Source organism: Nicotiana sylvestris, chromosome 4 (assembly GCF_000393655.2).
Source record: "Nicotiana sylvestris chromosome 4, ASM39365v2, whole genome shotgun sequence".
NCBI classification, from domain to species: Eukaryota; Viridiplantae; Streptophyta; class Magnoliopsida; order Solanales; family Solanaceae; genus Nicotiana; species Nicotiana sylvestris.
Window position 1 is genome coordinate 90,970,791 of NC_091060.1, and position 14,654 is coordinate 90,985,444.

Consider the following 14,654-nt stretch of genomic DNA (forward strand, 5'->3'; position numbering starts at 1 on the left):
TCGAGGCCTTAAAAACCTCCTTTTATCTCACCTCGATTTGTGTACGTGGTCTAGGCATATATCCGGAACGCTTTTATGTGAAAATTTGATAAAAGTGCCATTTTTGCCTTTAAAATTGAGTTTAAGTTGACTTCGGTCATCATTTTGGGTAAACGGACCTAGACCCATGATTTGAAAATCCCGAAGGGTCCGTAGAAAAATATGGGACTTGGGAGTATGCCCGGAATTGAATTCCGAGGTCCCAAGCCTGAGAAATGAATTTTTGAAGAAAATTATTTAACTGAAATTATAAGAGTTTTTGAAAATTTAAAGATGTTTGAATCTAATGGTATCTGGCTTGTATTTTGGTTCATTAGCCCAGTACAGGTATTATATGGGATTTAAGTTGATCCTATAAAATTTGGTAAGAAACGGACTTCATATGACGTGAATCGGACCCTCCGCACCTGCAGAGTGTTGGGCACCGTTGTGTAGCCGCAAAAGAGCAGTGCGATAACAGAAGCGTGAAGGGAAGTTGGGCGTGAAGATCGCAGGTGCGGATGCTTGGATGCACCTACGCAACTGCAGATGCGATTCAAGTGCGCAGAAGCACGATTGCAAAAGCGGCGTAAAGACCGCAGGTGCGAGGTATTGCTCGGTCAGGTTGTTTCGCAGAAGCGAAGTTTTACTGCAAAAGCGGTGGTCGCAGATGTGACGATTTGTCCTCAAATATGGAATCGCTGGGGTAGACTTTTATAAGTTCGAGGGTTGGTCATTTTTATCACATATTTTGATATGGACTTCGGATTGGAGCAATTTTTGGAACAATTTTCAGCACAAGGATTGAGGACTGCTTTCAGGACTAGATATGGTCACTATGAATTTTTAGTTATGTCTTTCGGGTTGACCAATGCCCCAGCAGCGTTCATGTATTTGATGAACAGTGTATTTCAGCCTTATCTGGATGCATTTGTTATTGTATTCTTTGATGATATCCTGGTGTACTCGCGAGGAGGAGCATGCCAGTATTTGCGTGTAGTGTTGCAGAGATTGAGAGAGGAGAAGCTTTATGCAAAATTCTCCAAATGTGAATTTTGTCTAAGTTCTGTGGCATTTTTGGGACACATAGTGTCCAGCGAGGGTATACAGGTTGATCCAAGGAAGATAGAAGTAGTGCAGAGTTGGTCTAAACCATCCTCAGTCATAGAGATTCGGAGTTTTCTTGGGCTAGCAGGCTATTATCGCCGATTTGTTCAGGGGTTTTCTTCTATTGCATCGCCTTTGACCAAGTTGACTCAGAAAGGTGCCCCATTTGTATGGTCCGGCGAGTGTGAGGAGAGCTTTCAGAAGCTCAAGGCACTTCTGACCACAGCTCCAGTGTTGGTGTTACCATCAACTACAGGTTCATACACGGTATATTATGATGCTTCCAGAGTTGGGATTGGTTGTGTGCTAATGCAGGAGGGTATAGTTATTGCTTATGCTTCTCGTCAGTTGAAGCTCCATGAGAAGAACTACCTTGTTCATGATTTGGAGTTGGCTGCTATAGTTCATGCCTTAAAAATTTGGAGGCACTATTTATATGGTATATCTTGTCAGGTATTCACTGATCATCGCAGTCTTCAGCATTTATTTAAACAAAAAGTTCTTAATTTGAGGCAGCGGAGATGGCTTGAGTTACTTAAAGACTATGATATTACCATTCTATATCATCCGGAAAAGGCCAATGTAGTGGCCGATGCATTGAGCCGAAAGGCAGTCAGTATGGGGAGTTTGGCTTACATCCCAGTTGGGGAGAGGCCTCTTGCAGTTGATGTTCAGACCTTGGCCAATCAGTTGGTGCGGTTAGATATTTCTGAGCCTAGCCGGGTATTGGCTAGTGTGGTTTCTCGATCTTCCTTATATGATCGCATCAGAGAGCACCAGTATGATGATCCGCATTTGCTTGTCCTTAAGGACAGAGTTCAGCATGATAATGCCAAAGATGTGACTATAGGTGATGATGGCGTATTGAGGATGCAGGGCCGTATTTGTGTGCCCGATGTTGATGGGCTTAGAGATTTGATTCTTGAGGAGGCCCACAGTTCGCGGTATTCCATCCATCCGGGTGCTGCGAAGATGTATCAGGACTTGAGACAGCATTACTGGTGGAGGAGAATGAGGAAAGACATTGTGGGATATGTGGCTCGGTGTCTCAACTGTCTGCAGGTGAAATATGAGAATCAGAGACCGGGCGGTTTGCTTCAGCAGATGATTATTCCTGAGTGGAAATGGGAGAGAGCTACTATGGATTTCGTGAGTGGCCTTCCTCGGACTTTGAAGAATTTTGATTCGATTTGGGTCGTTGTGGATAGGCTGACCAAGTCAGCGCATTTCATTCCGATGTGTACCACATATTCTGCGGAGCGGCTGGCTAGGATCTTTATTCAGGAGATTGTGTGGTTGCATGGTGTTCCAGCTACTATTATTTCGGATAGAGGTACTCAGTTCACTTCTCAGTTTTGGAGGACTTTTCAGCATGAGTTAGGCACTTAGGTGGAGTTGAGTTCAGCATTTCATCCTCAGACGGACGGACAGTCCGAGCGTACTATTCAGATATTGGAGGATATGTTGCGTGCCTGCGTGATTGATTTTGGAGGTTCTTGGGTTGAATTTTTACCACTTGCAGAGTTTGCCTACAACAACAGCTATCAGTCCAGTATTTAGATGGCACCGTATGAGGCCTTATATGGGAGGTGGTGTAGAACTCCAGTGGGTTGGTTTGAGCCCGGTAAGGCTAGGTTGTTTGGGACAGATTTGGTCCAGGATGCCTTAGAAAAGGTGAAGGTGATTCAGCAAAGACTTCGCACACCTCAGTCGCGTCAGAAGTGTTATGCGGACCGAAAGGTCCGAGATGTGTCATTTATGGAGGGCGAGAAGGTTTTGCTGAAGGTTTCACCGATGAAGGGTGTTATGAGGTTCAGAAAGAAAGGGAAGTTGAGTCCGCGGTGTATTGGACCATTTGAGATACTTAGGAGGATTGGAGAGGTGGCTTACGAGCTTGCTTTGCCGCCTAGATTGTCGGGTGTTCATCCGGTATTCCATGTGTCCATGCTCCGGAAGTACATTGGGGACCCGTCTCATATTTTAGATTTCAGTACAGTACAGTTAGATGAAAATTTGACTTATAATGTAGAGCTAGTGGCTATTTTGAGCCAACAGGTTCAAAAATTGAGATCAAAAGATATAGCATCAGTGAAAGTACAGTGGAGAGGTCGGCCCGTGGAGGAGGCTACTTGGGAGACCGAGCAGGAGATGCGGAGCAGGTACCCGCACCTATTTGAAACTCCAGGTATGTTTCTTAACTCGCTCGAGGACGAGCGTTTGTTTTAGTTGGGGAGAATGTAACGACCCGAACCGTCGTTTCCTGTATTTTCATTCCGTATTCCCCGTTAAATGCGTATTCATGTTTCAATATGTGTACTTGGTGAATTTGAGTCAATTCGGATCGAGTTTGGTATGAAATGGGACAATTAGTCTCTTTAAGGAAGAATTAGTTTGTAAAAGTCAACCAGACATTGACTTGTGAGTTAGAGGGCTCGGAATTGAATTCCGATGATTCGGTTAGTTTCGGGGGATGATTTAAGGCCTAGGAACGCAATCGGAATTAATTTTGGAGGTCCGGTGAAGAAATTAGCTCATTTTGGCGAAGTTAGTATTTTGGCAATTTCCGGTTGATAGGTGAAATTTTGATCCGACGGTCGGAATGGAATTCCGAGAATTTTTGTAGCTTCGTTATGCCATTTTGGATATGTGTGCAAAATTTCAAGTGATTCGGACATATTTGGGTCGAGTTTTTGATCGAATGCTCATTTTGGAAGTTTTAAAGGAACTTAGACTTGAATTCGATGTAATTCGATAATTTTGGGGATAGTCGAGGTGTTTTGATAATTGGAACAAGTTTGAATAGTATTATAAGATGTATTGGTATTTTTGGTTGAGGTCCCAAGGACCTCGGGATGATTTCGGATGGCTAACGGGAACTTTTGAAGTTGGAAATTTCATAATAGACGAAAGTTGTAAATGAGTGCGCACAAGGCCTCACTTTGAACGATAATATCTCTCGTTATATAAGGAGTTGTGTGATATAGAACCTATCAAATTAAAGTTCTTGGAGTCTAGTTTCCAATGCAACAAACCGTTCATCATTTGGAAGTGTATACAGGAAGTTATGACCATTTCACTGGTCAGGTGTCAGAGCGCGTGAAGTATCACGCGAAGTCGCGCGTTTCGCGCGTCTGAGGCAGAATGCTCAGCAAAAACGCGCGAACAACGCCCGAACTCGCGCGACTGGAGGGTTTTTAAGTACTCTAAAGACCGTAAATGAGAGGAATTGAGTCATTTCTCAAGCTTAGGGCTTCCTCTACATCCCAACTCGACCAAGGCACCAATTGCACTCCTAAGTCAAGCTTTTAAGTGTGTTTTCATGGTGATTTCACTTCACAATCACTAGTTACAATATGATTTTGATTGGATTTCATAGGATTTCTTCAAAATCTCAAGAACACCCCAAAGTTGACTTTCAAGATTTGGTCTACAAGAGGTAATCCTACACCTTAGACTTACATATATGGAGTTAATATGGAATTATGAGTATGAATCATGTATTACAACTTATGGTATGTTGATTGGAGGCCATAAATTCCCAATTTAAATACATAAACATGGTAGGGATTTAAATGTGTTTAATTGATGGAATTTTGTTGGTTGGGTATGAATGGATGGTCATACATGTGTAGTTGGAAGTTATAAATTGGTTAGGAATGATGGTGAGATGAATTGTTGGTTAATGGTAATAGTTGGAAGAACCAATACTATAGTTATGAGGTATAAATATCTATGCCTACAAGGTGTTTGATAATATGCCTAAATGACATAAGTTATGGAATTTAGTACTAATATTGGCCATATTGAATGACGTATTGTAGATTGAAGTTTACCTAAGAGTAGTGGATCATTGTAGTACCATTAAGGGGCAAGTCCCATATATGTATGGTTACAACCCCGTCTTTTAGAAATCGAACTTCATCGATGTTTGTGTGATTTTTTTGGCAGATTCGTCGTACGAGGAGGCCAACCGGAGAGGCAAGGGCATAGCGAGCTAGAGGTGAGTAATGATTTTAAATGATGCACTGAGGGTTTGAAACCCCGGATTGTACAACATACTGCTATGTTGAGATGAGACACGCGTTGTATGATGAGCGCGGGGTCATTTACTATTGGGGATTGTGACTTGGTCCATCCCAGTTGATATTTTTACCGCGTAATTGATAAAGATTTATTGTTTTTCACTATGATTGGGGCTTATTGCCATATTTGGGCTTCGTGCCAATTATCTGAAATCTTTTGTGAATTTACATCACTATTTTCCTCACGAATTGAAATATTATTTGAACTCAGTCCAATTGAATTATATTATTTTGTGAACTCAGCTACATTTATACTCAACTCGAGATTTAATGATATTTATAATGCTGTTGAGCTGAGCACTATTGTTTTACTGATGCCCAAGAGGCTTATGATTATTTTCTGGACTGATTGAGGCCGAGGGCCATACGTGAGGATATGTTGAGTGATGTGAGGAGGCTTTCAGGCCTCGAGTGTTATATGAGGAGGCTTTCAGGCCTCGTGTGTGATGTGTGAAGGCTTTCAGGCCTATTGATATTGCGCTTGGGCTGTAGGAGCCCCTCCGGAGTCTGTACACACCCCCAGTGAGCGCAGGGTACCCAGGTGAGTTGGGAGTGGGCTTGGGCTGTAGGAGCCCCTACGGAGTCTGTACACACCCCCAGTGAGCGCAGGGTACCCAGGTGAGTTGGGAGTGGGCCCGAGAGGCCGTTACTTGTGTGCTGGTGAGTTGGGAGTGAGCCCGAGGGGCTGATACTATACTGAGATTTACATATTGAGCCCGAAGGGCAAGCTTTTGATTTATCCTTACTGTGGAAATTATTTGTCTTTACTGTTTTAAAAGAAAAATTATCTGATACTCACTATTTTAATGTATAACTGATTTTACTGCTTGGGATAGCGCTATATTGTGCCGTTATAAGATTTTATGTTTTCAGTCATTATTTATTTTTATTACTCACTGGGTCGGAGTACTCACATTACTCCCTGCACCATGTGTGCAAATACAGGCAGAGCTGAGTTCGCTCCTGAGCACTGATTCTTTCCAGACCAGGCGGTGACTAGGAGTAACGAGGTAGCTGTTGACGTCCGCAACCCCGTTTTCTCCCTTATCTTTGTTATTTATGATAATTCCAGACTTTGTAAAATATTAGTAAACTCTGTAGTAGCTCATGACTTGTGACACCCCGATTTCGGGCTGAGTTGGGAGGGTTTTCCTTGTTCTATCACGTTTATTTCACATTTAAGATTATATTGCCCATGATTTAGACTTATTCCTGCTAAGTAATTATAAAGAGATGTATTGTTTTGTTGATTGGCTGGCCTTGTCCTCACGAGAGGCGCCATCACGACCGGGTTGGGATTTTGGGTCGTGACACTATTGATTCTATGAGAAAGAAATTTAAATTTTGTTTCCATATTTTCCCTATTTATGGTGTTGCTACCTTGTTAAATCCTACTATAAAATTAGGAGGTCCTCAATACTGGTATACATCTATTTATAATGGTTTAGCACTTGAAGAAAAGGAGTTGTCTATACTTTCAGACTCAAAAGCGTCAATTAAAGTAAATGCTCAAACTATTTATAGTGCTTATCAAATTGCAATAGATAATGCTAGACCAAATGTTTCAACTCCTTCTTCTTCTAGCTCTCAATCATCTAAAAGAACTGAAGGAGTAAGAGCACTTACTGCTTGGACCGAGTTTAGGGGTTCTCAAGGTTGTCCCACTAGGCTTGAAGTTTACTTGTCACAGAGACTTGAGAAAGTGAATCCTGACGACTCATTTAATCTTTTGGAATGGTGGAAGGACAAAGAAAAACACTTTACAATCCTTTCATGGATGGGCTGAGACATTTTAACCATTCAAGCTTTAACAATGGCATCGGAAAGCGCTTTCAGTCAAGCAAGACTTCAACTTGGTGATTACAGAGCGTCTATGAGGGAGAGCTTGGAAAATCAGTGCTTTTCAGAGATTGGATCCGTTCAGAACAAAGAAATTTTGGACTTGCTGAATCACAACCAGAGGTAGACGAAACTTACGAAGAAATGCTAGATGAACTTGCGGAGGATGCAGCTTCGCTTGGAAGCGGTGATGAGCAAGCTTCTTTTCCGGCACCACCAGCGGAAATTCCTCCGAACCTTGATGGATTTATGAAATTTGTAACAGATACCATGTAAAATTAATATGTAACTTGTATTTTGGCACATCTTGATTAGTTTCTTTTTCTTCTCAATGGTGGTATTAGCACCTTGGTTGTGCTCATTCCATTGGGGGGGAGGGAGACTAAGAAAGATTGGGCCATGTTTTGTTCATATCATAATAATAATAATTATAATGCATTCCTTTGAATATCTTTTTAAAATATTTTGTCTTTTAAATTTGAATTAAATTTTTTTAAGATACAACTATATAATATAAGCCATGTATATATAGTGTGTGTGTGTGTATATATATATATATATATATATATATATATATATATATATATATATATATATATATTTTACAATACATATATAGTATATATAATATATAAGCTATATAATTTATAAGAAATTGCCTTAGATAAATAAAATTCAAAAAAAAGTAGGCCAGGCCCACATAGGACCGGGCCCGGCCGGCTTAGCCCGAGACCATTAGTTTGTGATCCCAGTCCGGTTACATCCAAAAGCCCATGATGCCCGGGACCATTTAAGCCTGACCTATGAAGCCTGGTCCCACATAGAATCGGCCCACGTGGCCCGGGTAGGCCCGGGCCCGGACCGTTTGCCACCTTTATGTATAAGGTATGTTTATAGTGAGTAGTATTTCAAGTAATTTGAGATAATTCTTAATTATATGGGTAATTGGTTAAATAATGATTTTGGTGAGGGATTAGCTAATATTGGATCTTAGATAATTAATGATTTTGGTGAGTTAATTAACGATCTTGGATAAGTTTGGTATGCCTTCCTAAATGTGGCAGCAAGTGACAAAGATCAAAGACCTAAAATTTTGACTCTTTTTCTAAGTGGATAGGTGGCACACAATGAGGATTTTGTGGCTAAGTCATCAAAAGTGTGGGGCCACACCCACCTATGTAAAAGGCCTCTCAAAAATCACATAATTAAGATGATTATGAATACATAGTAACAGATGGAATTCAAGATTTCATAATGAATCCTTTACAATGCTTAGGCAATGTAATTTGCTTCAAAGACTTTCATACGAAGTTATACTACGTAATAACAACGGGATTTTGTAATTCTAAGGGAGTACGGTACAGGTTTTCTCAAGAATGTCATATGGATTTTCCCCTACTTCGATCTGTTGTTACATGTTATCGCAATTGACGTGAGTTAGAGGGATTATAAAGAGAATTGGCTCAGGTATGTTAAGGCTATCCCTTCTTTGTTTTTGGCATGATCCATACAATACAAGCGAAACGAGTAAATGCACAACTTTCATAAATGACTCTAGTCATAGAAATGCTAGAGATGCTTATTTTTTTATTCCCCACGTGTCCTATTATTTTATCATTTGTTTATGGGTCTCAGAAAATACGTAAGTCGATAAAGTTTACTTCATGATATTAATCAAAGGCATACTGGTCTTATGATGCTCCAAAAGATTTTATTGACGTACTTCGCATTGCATTCATTTACATTGACCCATGACCAGATGACATTATATACACGCACACACACACACACACACACACACACACATATATATATATATATATATATGGGATATGGGAGAAGGTTACAATGTTATATACACACCACCACCTAATCAGCTAGTATACATTGATGATTTGACTACAGTGGCCGAGATGATATGATAGGGTGCCCTCAGAGACTTGATGATATTATGAACACATATACCTATGCATGGCATAACATTCATACCCATATGCATGACACTATAAGTATTTCATGATTTGCAAAGGTATCCACACTTACATGTCGAGTCTTTTACTCCATGTTTCTCTCATATATATTATTTACTGATTTTTATTCCTTACATACTCTCTAGATTATTTGTACTGACGTTCCTTTTGCTTGGGGACGTAGTGTTTCATGACTGTAGGACCCGATAGAGAGGTCGAGAGTCCTCCATGTAGGATATCAGCTTAGCGGAAGATGTTGGTGCACTTCATTTTCTCCAGAGTTGCTTATTTGGTGTAACAACCTGACCTGTCGTTTTGAGTATTTGCACTTCGCTTGGCAGTTTGAGGAAACGAATAGCTCCGTATGATGTATTAGGACTTGTGTGCAAAATTTGGGTTCATTCCGAGTTGATTTGATATGTTTCGGCATGGGTTTTTGGAAGTCGAAAGTTCATTAAGTTTGATTTGAGGTGCATTTCATCGTTTCGATATTATTATGTGTGTTTTGAGGCCTCGAGTAGGTACATATTATGATATGTGACGTTTTAGTAAGTTTAGACGGGGTCTTAAGGGGCTCAGGTGAGTTTCGGATAGGTTTAGGTTGTGTTGTGCTTTTTTTTCTTATGTTTCGACGTTGTTTCTTCAAGCATAAATGGTATTCTTGGAGCATCACTTGGCTTTATCGGTGTCGAAATTGGCTTGTTTAAGATAAGTAACTCTTCTAAGCTTAGTGGTGAGGGTATGAAATCCCGAACTACATGTTATGTGATTGCTATTGAGATGACGCACATGCTAGGTGACGAGTGTGTGGGCGTGCACCATGTGAAATGAGACTCTGTTGTTCCCATGGCCCTGTATAGTGGCCCTATTTTGTTGATATTTGTGTTTTCATCATGTGATAAAGTAATTGAGCTGTCAATCATGCTAAATATCATGTTTAGGCATTATCCTGATATTATTTGTACCCATAGTAGCTATTTCTTATTGTCATCTCACCGATTTCCATTGATATTTTGTACTAAGTCATATTCATGCATTCATATCATATCTCAGTCTCAACTATTGTTGTTGATGCATCATATCATTGTTGCCGGGCTAGTTTCATGACATTTTGAGCCCATGAGAGTGATGAGTGAGTGAGGCCGAGGTCTTGATTGTGAGGATATAAATATATATATATATATATATATGGATCGGGGTGCACGCCGCATCGATATATAGATCGGGCTGCACACCGCAGCGATATATGAATTAGGCTGCACGCCGCAGCGATATAGAGCTTGGGCTGTAAGAGACCCTCCGGAGTTTGTACACCCCCAGTGAGCGTAGTCGACTATATATATGGATCGGGATGCACGTCGCAGTAGTTATTATACATTGCTGAATGATTTAGTGTACTGAGTATTGAGCTTAGTAAGAAAGGATACAAGGTAATGACATTGAGTACTCTGAGAGTGTGGGTACATGTTTCATCTTTGAGATACATGGCATTGACATCCATACATGACATACATGCATAGAGATGCATTCTTCCTCATGCTATATAGTATCACGTCATTCATGACTTATTATATATATTGATATGTGGGTATGGAGAGGCATTTTATACTTGTTATTTGGAAAGAAAATGAATTATTATATTTATTGTGGAAAGGATATTTGGAAAATTACAGTTTTCAAACTTACTCGTACTTTTGGCATTTTTGGTAAGAGATCTGCGATTTTCTTTCACTAAGATATTTGAAAAGCATGGCCATTTTTTGGAACTATGAACGAGCTAAGTATTTTACTTTTGAGATATCTCTTTTATACTTGCATTTATGTTGTTATGACCTGTTGTGGAAATATTGAATTTGGACCCGATCCTGTGTTAGCTCGTCACTGCTTTCAACCTGAGGTTATGTTTGTTACTTTTTGAGTACATGGGGTCGGTTATACTCATACTGCACTTTCTACACATTGCATGCAGATTCCAGGTGTCGATGTTTCTAAGTTAGATGGTTGCTAGATTTGAAGGCATAACTGCACTCTTGTTGTAGTTGCCTCTTGTTTACGGTAGCCTTAGACTATAAAATTCTATTTATGTAATTTTCAAACAGATTATGTGAACATTGTTGCTTTGTAAACTCCATTCGTAGAAGCTCATGATTTGTACTACCAGTCCTTGGAAAATGTATAAGATTTAGATAACTCTCTTATTTAATTATTTTATTAAGTTAAATGAAACTGGATAATTGTTAATTGTCTTACCTGGCGGGTTAGGTTAGGTGCCATCACAACTGGCGGATTTTGGGTCATGACAAGTTGGTATAAGAGCTCTAGGTTCATAGGTTCTACAAGTCATGATCAAGTGTCTAGTAGATTCTTGCGAATAGGTATGATGACGTCCATATCTATCTTCGAGAGGCTACAGGACATTTAGGATATATTCCCATCTTTCTTTCCTTATCGTGCGACATTAATTCAGCTTGAAGCGTGACTCTTTGAATTCCTTCCATGCATTCGTATGCAGATATGAGCGCTCGATATCAGCTGTACATCGACGGCTTGTGATTCCATGGAAGAGGTGTGAGATGTAATTTCAGTATGTTGATGATGGGCCAGTCTGGGGGACTTGAGGCCGGGTTTTGACTGTGGATTGAGCATAGAGGTGTTGATTGTGCGAGCATGTGTTTTTGGATCTATATATCTGGCAGTGTCCCTATTCGTATAATTTAAGGGTAGATGGCTACGTGATGAGTATTTTGTGACTGCGAGATGTGTTCATATGGTTGAATGTGACAAGAAGGATCTGCTTGGAGTGTAGAAAGAACTATTTGGTGCTTGATTCCATCTTGATTTAATGTATAGTCCCGAGTTATGGGTGTGTTGAAGGGTCTTTTCATGTTGTTTAGTTGAGGAGTGAAGTAGATTTCATGTCGTGATATGAGTTCAGACTCAGGAAGATTAAGTGATTGCATAATTTTTATGACTGTGGAAGGGTATAAGGAGATGTTAGTTTGAGGCGAAGCAGGTGGGTTATCTCCTGCGGGGTGTCCTAAGGTTTGTGTGACCCCTATGTTGTTTGTTAGGAGTTCTCTTTTACTAGTGAAATATATGTTTCGCAATTTGCGTTGGGATCACTTATGAGAGGGGGCTTGACTGTTACAAGGGTGAATGCGAGATTTGTAGATGATATGAAATACTAGATGGTTTGTGTTGCATGAGCTTATGAAGGATTTAGTTGAATCTCACTATGGTATTATGGCAGTAATTGAGTATGGGCATTGTTAGTTTTCGTGTGCTTTGATCTATGGCTTTGAGCCAAGTAGGGGTGTCCGCTATTGATAAGTTGATTTCACGGTTATGTGTTGTATTGGTTTTGGTTTAAGGTATACTTGCGAATGAGTTATGTTCTGGAGTTAGTGAGATCGAAGATGACTTGAGTAAAGGAAATTATGGGTAAACTTTATGAGTATATGACAATCACGAAATGATTTGATTTGTTATTGGTAAAGGATGTAATGTGTATGGAGTAGGAATTTATTTGGTTGCATTAAAGTAGAGTTACTTCCATGGGTGCTGGAGTGCTAATGGGGCACTGGTCATTCAGTCTATTTGGTCAGTCTAATTGAGATTTGAGCAGAGTGGAAGACTCTCAAGAATGGTTCAAATGAATTCAAGATTTGTGCGTGGCAATTAGGAATCTTCAGGAAGTGTATTTGGCTAGAAAATGAGATTTATATTGGAGGATGTCAGGACTTGTGGCATTTCTATATCATTATGGATTCTACATATCAGTATCAGGAAGGCAAAAATAATGGCTTTAGATTCCCAGAAGGTCTCTTCACAGTAGGTATCTCAGTTGTGGTACATTTGGGGTGATTAAGAGAGCATTCAACGGCTTATGAGCCTTAGGGCTGTGTAGTTTATGCTAGGGTCTCGTGTGGTGAGTCTTGGTTGAGGATTGTGGTATTATGGCGAGGAGAAGTATCAATTTGAAGGTAATTCAGAAGGAACTAGGATAAATAGGACAGTTTGGTAGTAGGTTGGATCCTCATGGTAATGGATGCGATTGGCTCTTTTGGTCCTTATGATGTAGTGAGTTTATACAAGTGTTTTGTGGCGGTACTCTTGGGTTTTGGTGGCCTATGTGGCTTTGTTGAGTTAGAGAGATTCGGTTCTGACGATTTAGTTATGTGCAAATGGGTTTCGGAGAGTTCTCGATGGTTTCTACCACGATTTGAGATGTATATTTTCTACTGGTGTGAGGAGCATGTGATGTATAGTTATTTTCTCCGAATGAAATCAAATGGAAAGTTCATGGCTAATTGAGTGAGTAGTTGCTTGTGACTCGGAGTGGATTACGAAGTTCTTGTATTTTTCGTATGATGGCATAGTATATCCAGTGTGTTGTGTAGGATTGAGATTTGCATGTGTAAGATTACGGTTCAGTTTTGAATGGGAGGTCATGAGTCCTTAGGCAACATGAACAGTTTCAGATGACTAGGGAAATAACATTACTATTTGGTATGGCTTGATGAGAGTATATATTTCAGAAGGGGGATGTGTTTTGATTTATGGATACTTCATTGGTATTCCAGCACTCTCATAGTAGATCAACTTCTAGTGTTCAAATTTTGCTTTGTGGCACAGAAGAACTATAGAAGTATTCCTCACGGGATGATAGTATATGAGAGATGTATTAGACATTCAAGCAGTGGAGTTGGGATCAGATATGGTGATTCATGTGTCCTATGGATTTGGAGACTGGGAGCTCTCAGGAACAGATTGTTGCATGGTTGTCTATTGTGAAGTGTGGTCGAAGCTGGCCAAGTGATAGTATGTATTATGATTCAGTCATTGTGGACTTTCGGATGATTATTTATCTATTTGTGGGTGACCAGAATTAATTTGGGGATCCATTGGTAGGCCTAATTAGGTTGCGTATTCTACACCGAGTCGGATTGGTTGGCTCCACACTACTATTGCTAAGGGATGTGCCATTTGGTTGTTGTTGAGATTATTCGTGTTCTGAAATGATCTATGAGTTACTCTTCTGTGCCACGAGGAGTGGTGATTCGTTGGCTATATGCACATATGGTGCGGTTCTATATGAGCTTTATAGTGGAATTTGAGCGAGATGAGTATTTGGGTATTACATGATTGATTGCGCATTGGCTATGTTCTTTCCTGATTGTGGTATTTTGTTATTTGCTCTACGTGGTTATGGTAATGCACTTTGGGTGTTCGATGTCGAATTTTGCGTGGTTATTGATTTTGAGAAGGGTGGCTCGAGGTACATAATATGGACCAGCACTTGGATGGGTCACATATTGTAGCGGAGTTATGTTGAGACATGATCCTTTGTGTTAGATTCGTTTGTTTTGGTTATATGGTGTGTGATAGGTTCTTAGCATTGCTTTGTGGCGGTACCTGTTGAGCTTGCGAGATAATTCCCTCGTTTGAGTCATTTTCCATGATTGAGTATATTTGGAATGTTGCTTATTGGTGCACAGATTTCACGAGTTGTAGATTTAGAATGTATTAATGTGTCATCTCACAAGAGTGATTATGTTAGATGGGATGAGGTCATCGTACCTAGAATGGGTGCTATCCGATCAGATTGCAGTATATTTGGAAGGATATTGATGATAAT